A 6,123-nucleotide genomic window follows, 5' to 3' on the forward strand; every position below is an offset into this window, starting at 1 on the left:
AAAGCAGTGTGACACAGACAACAACACAGAGTTACACATGGAGTAAACAAGCCAATAACACAATAAACAAGTCAATCAAATCAAATTTATTGGCATGGTCCTAGGGCTCAGGTCCTCCGAGAGAGACAGAGAGAGAAATAAAGAAAGAAAGAAAGAAAGAAAGAAAGAAAGAAAGAACTTTGATATCTCAAAGTGCTGTACAGAAACCCAGCCTAAAACCCAAAACAGCAAGCAATGCAGGTGTAGAGGCACGGTGGCTAGGAAAAACTCCCTAGAAAGGCCAAAACCTAGGAAGAAACCTAGAGAGGAACCAGGCTATGAGGGGTGGCCAGTCCTCTTCTGGCTGTGCCGGGTGGATATTATAACAGAACATGGCCAAGATGTTCAAATGTTCATAAATGACCAGCATGGTCAAATAATAATAATCACAGTAGTTATCGAGGGTGCAGCAAGTCAGCATCTCAGGAGTAAATGTCAGTGGGCTTTTTTAGCAAGTCCGGTGAACAGGTCAGGGTTCCATAGCCGCAGGCAGAACAGTTGAAACTGGAGCAGCAGCAAGGCCAGGTGGACTGGGGACAGCAAGGAGTCATCATGCCAGGTAGTCCTGACGCATGGTCCTAGGGCTCAGGTCCTCTGAGAGAGAGAGAAAGAAAGAGAGAAGGAGAGAATTAGAGAGAGCATACTTAAATTCACATAGGACACCGGATAAATCCACCAGATATAACAAACTGACCCTAGCCCCCCGACACATTAACTACTGCAGCATAAATACTGGAGGCTGAGACAGGAGGGGTCAGGAGACACTGTGGCTATAGGATATAACCCCACCCACTTTGCCAAAGCACAGCCCCCACACCACTAGAGGGAAATCTTCAACCACCAACTTACCATCCTGAGACAAGGCCAAGTATAGCCCACAAAGATCTCCGCCACGGCACAAACCAAGGGGGGGCGCCAACCCAATGACACAGTAGAAAAAATAAAGTCTATATACAGTGTGTGCAAAATGCATGAGGAGGTAGGCAATAAATAGGCCATAGGAGCGAATAATGACAATTTAGCAGATTAAAACTGGAGTGATAAATGAGCAGATGATGATGTGCAAGTAGAGATACTGGTGTGCAAAAGAGCAGAAAAGTAAATAAAATAAAAACAGTATGGGGATGAGGTAGGTAGATTGGGTGGGCTATTTACAGATGGACTATGTACAGCAGCAGCGATCGGTTAGCTGCTCAGATAGTTGATGTTTAAAGTTGGTGAGGGAAATAAAACTCTCCAACTTCAGCAATTTTTGCAATTCGTTCCAGTCACTGGCAGCAGAGAACTGGAAGGAAAGGCGGCCAAATGAGGTGTTGGCTTTGGGGATGATCAGTGAGATATACCTGCTGGAGCGTGTGCTACGGTTGGGCGTTGTTATCGTGACCAGTGAACTGAGATAAGGCGGAGCTTTACCTAGCATAGACTTATAGATGACCTGGAGCCAGTGGGTCTGGCGACGAATATGTAGCGAGGGCCAGCCGACTAGAGCATACAGGTCGCAGTGGTGGGTGGTATGAGGTGATTTGGTAACAAAACGGATGGCACTGTGATAAACTGCATCCAGTTTGCTGAGTAGAGTGTTGGAAGCTATTTTGTAGATGACATCGCCGAAGTCGAGGATAGGTAGGATAGTCAGTTTTACTAGGGTAAGTTTGGCGGCGTGAGTGAAGGAGGGTTTGTTGCGAAATAGAAAGCCGATTCTAGATTTGATTTTGGATTGGAGATGTTTAATATGAGTCTGGAAGGAGAGTTTTCAGTCTAGCCAGACACCTAGGTATTTATAGTTGTCCACATATTCTAGGTCGGAACAGTACAGGGTGGTGATGCTAGTCGGGCAGCGAACGGTTGAAAAGCATGCATTTGGTTTTACTAGCGTTTAAGAGCAGTTGGAGGCCACGGACGGAGTGTTGTATGGCATTGAAGCTCGTTTGGAGGTTAGTTAGCACAGTGTCCAAGGAAGGGCCAGAAGTATACAGAATGGTGTCATTCTGCGTAGGCCTTCTGGATGATAGGGGGTGAACAGGCAGTGGCTCGGGTGGTTGTTGTTCTTGATGATCTTTTTGGCCTTCCTGTGACATTGGGTGCTGTAGATGGATGGCAGGTAGTTTGCCCCCGGTGATGCATTGTGCAGACCGCACTACCCTCTGGAGAGCCTTGTGGTTAAGGGCGGTGCAGTTGCCGTACCAGGCGGTGATACAGCCCGTGTGATACAGCCAATGTGAATGATTTAGATGACAAGCCAAATTTCTTCAACCTCCTGAGGTTGAATAGGTGCTGTTGCGCCTTATTCATCACGCTGTCTGTGTGGGTGGACCATTTTAATTAGTCCGTGATGTGTACGCCGAGGAACTTAAAACTTTCCACCTTCTCCACTACTGTCGCATCGATGTGGATGGGGAGGTGCTCCCTCTGCTGTTTCCTGAAGTCGATAATTATCTCCTTTGTTTTGTTGATATTGAGTGAGAGGTTATTTTCCTGACACCACACTCCGAGGGCCGTCTCCTCCTCCTACCTGTAGGCCGTCTATCCTACCACTGTGGTGTCATCTGCAAACTGGATGATTGAGTTGGAAGCGTGCATGGCCACGCAGTCATGGGTGAACAGGGAGTACAGGAGAGGGCTGAGAACGCACCCTTGTGGGGCCCCAGTGTTGAGGATCAGCGGGGTGTAGATGTTGTTTCCTACCCTCACCACCTGGGGGCGGCCCGTCAAAGTCCATGACTCAGTTGTACAGGACGGGGTCGAGACCCAGGGTCTCGAGCTTAATGATGTGTTTGGAGGGTAAAATGGTGTTAAATGTTGAGCTGTAGTCAATGAACATCATTCTTACATAGGTATTCCAATTGTTCAGATGAGATTGTGCAGTGTGATGGCGATTGCATCGTCAGTGGACCTATTGGAGTGGGTCTAGGGTATCAGGTAGGGTGGAGGTGATATGATCCTTGACTAGTCTCTCAAAGCACTTCATGATGACCAAGGTGAGTGCAACGGGGCGATAGTCATTTAGATCAGTTACCTTAGCTTTCTTGGGAACAGGAACAATGGTGGCCATCTTGAAGCATGTGGGGACAGTAGACTGGGATATGGATTGGTTGAATATGTCCGTAAACACACCAGCCAGCTGGTCTGTGCATGCTCTGATGACGCTGCTAGGGATTGCCTTGCAAGGGTTAAAACGTTTCAATATTTTACTCACGTTGGCCACGGAGAAGGAGAGCCCACAGGCTTTGGTAGCGGGCCGTGTCAGTGGCACTGTATTGTTCTCAAAGCGAGCAAAGAACTTGTTTAATTTGTCTGGGAGCAAGACGTCGGTGTACACGGTGGGGTTGTTTATCTTGATTGACTGTATTGACTGTAGACCCTGCCACATACGTCTCGTGTTTGAGCCGTTGAATTGCGACTCTACTTTGACTGTATACTGATGCTTTGCTTGTTTGATTGCCTTGCGGAGGGAATAGCTACACTGTTTGTATTCGGTCATGTTTCTAGTAACCTTGCCATGTTTAAAAGAGGTGGTTTGCGCTTTCAGTTTAGTGCGAACGCTGCCATCAATCCACAGTTTCTGGTTAGGATACGTTTTAATAGTCACAGTGGGTACCACATCTCCGATACACTTGCTAATAAACTCGCTCACCGAGGCTATGCGGAACATATCCCAGTCCACATGATCGAAGCAATCTTGAAGCGTGGAATCCGATTGGTCAGACCAGCGTTGGATGGACCTGAACACGGGCATTTCCTGTTTAAGTTTTTGCCTATAGCAGGGGAGCAATAAAATTGAGTCATGATCAGATTTACCGAATGAAGGACGGGGGAGGGCTTTGTATGCATCGCGGAAGTTAGAGTAGCAGTGATCCAGAGTGCTACTAAATCGTGTCGCACATTCGATATACTGATATAATTTAGGAAGAATTGTTCTCAGATTAGCTTTGTTAAAATCCCCAGCTACAATAAATGCAGCCTCAGGATATATGGTTTCCAGTTTATATAGATTCCAGTGAAGTTCTTTCAGGGCCGTTGCATTATCTGCTTGGGGGGGATATACACGGCTGTGACTATAATCGAAGAGGATTCTCTAGGAAGATAATGCGGTCGGCATTTGATTGTAAGTAATTCTAGGTCAGGTGAACAAAAGGACTTGAGTTCCTGTATGTTGTTATGATTACACCACGAGTCGTTAATCATAAGGCATACACCTCTGCCCTCCTTCTTACCAGAGAGGTGTTTGTTTCTGTCGGCGCGAAGCATGAAGTAACCAGGTGGCGGTACCGACTCTGACAATATATCCGGAGTGAGCCTTGTTTCCATGATACAGAGAATGTTACAATCTCTGATGGCTCTCTGGAAGGCAACTCGTGCCCTAATATCGTCCATCTTGTTGTCTAGAGATTGGACATTGGCTAGTAATATGCTCGGAAGTGGTGGATGATGTGCTCGCCTTCTAAGTCTGACCAATAGGCCGCTCCGCCTGCCTCTCCTGCGTCGACGCGTTGTTTTGGGTCGGCCTCTGGGATAAGATCCCATGTCCAGGGTCGAGGTCCGAACAACGGATCAGCTTCGGAAAAGACGTATTCCTGGTCATAATGTTGATAAGTTGCCGTTGCTTTTATATCCAATAGTTCTTCCCGGCTGTATGTAATAACACTTGGGCTAACAATGTAAGAAATAATGCATAAAGAACAAAATTCTGCATAGTTTTCTAAGGACCTGAAGCGAGGTGACCATCTCTGTCGATGCCGTCTTACTCGTCTTACTCATTTTACCTACATGTTCATATGTGCATGAGTAATGTAGATGAGTGTGTACAGGGTACCTGGTAAGCATCCATGGACACAATAGAGATACAATATGTTCTCCTCTCACAGGGCAAGAAGCAGTAATTCAGCTCCTCCATGACACAGGCAAATGGACAGCTATGAGATAGTGTACAGTCATACATAGAGGTTCTGACAGACTGGGGAATGTGGCAAATCCCCCTCTATACTTCAAACGCCCCTAAACTCACACTGTTTTATCTTTAATAGGATTATAGGCATTCCTTGCCAATACAGCCCCTAGTCTGCACTTAGTCTACTTCTGCCACATGGTCCTCTGCAGAATGAATTCCATCAATTCTCTCTTCTGTCTGTCTTTTGCAAATTTTTATGTCACACCACTCCATCTATATCTAACTTGGTTTGTCTGACTAGCTGTGCATTTGAATGGAAACAGTGAAGCACTGGATTGAACTGGCATAATGTATGTTACACAAAGGCTAGAGAGAGGAGTGTTTTTGCAATGCAATGCAGAGAGATGGGTGGCAGAGCTTCAACACAGCTGATCGATTGCTCTGATGGCTCTAAATGCAACGATATGCTGTTTGTCACACTAAATGGCCTAATAAGACTGTATATGCCATGTATTGTTCTCTTAAACATCATTAACACTATGGTGATAAAGTGCAAAGTCGGGAGGAAATCTGCATTGACAGAATTGATATGTAATTGCATGATTGACTGACCAAAATCTTGGAACTGGGCTATGCTTGCGGGTATTGTACAAGGTCCCATTTGTAAGACCTGATTCTGTTTTTTCTTTCCATGTTACATAACAAGGATGTTTTTTCTCTCACTCCTCTCCTCCTCTCCTATTCCCAGTCTATACAAGAACCATCTCCACCAAGCCTGTACATTCCGGTGGTCGTCATAGCAACAGAGCAGCAGCGTCCCTCCCCATCCTTTGTCCTAGTGACTCCCTCTGCATGGCTCCAGCTTCTCAGGGAAGAGCCTACTGGCATTTTATATGCAAGCTGGGATCCCCTAATTGAGTTTCCAAGAAGGGAGTTTGGGGGGATGGACATTTGAGTGGCGGTGACATGGCGGCTGTCCAAACAAAAGCTTGCTTGGTGACACTGTAAACAGAAAGTGTGTATGTAGATCCTATGTGGTTTAAATGCCTAATGCAGATATCCTCCACCCCCTCCCCTGCCTACACACCCACTTTCTGTAAGAGAGCATAACCAGTGCAAACTGGAAAACCCTTAGACACGCATGCATGAGTTAAGGATGGAACGATGTGTTACAAGCAATAAACGCACATTGTTCC

Source organism: Salvelinus alpinus, chromosome 30, assembly GCF_045679555.1.
Source record: "Salvelinus alpinus chromosome 30, SLU_Salpinus.1, whole genome shotgun sequence".
Taxonomy (NCBI): Eukaryota; Metazoa; Chordata; class Actinopteri; order Salmoniformes; family Salmonidae; genus Salvelinus; species Salvelinus alpinus.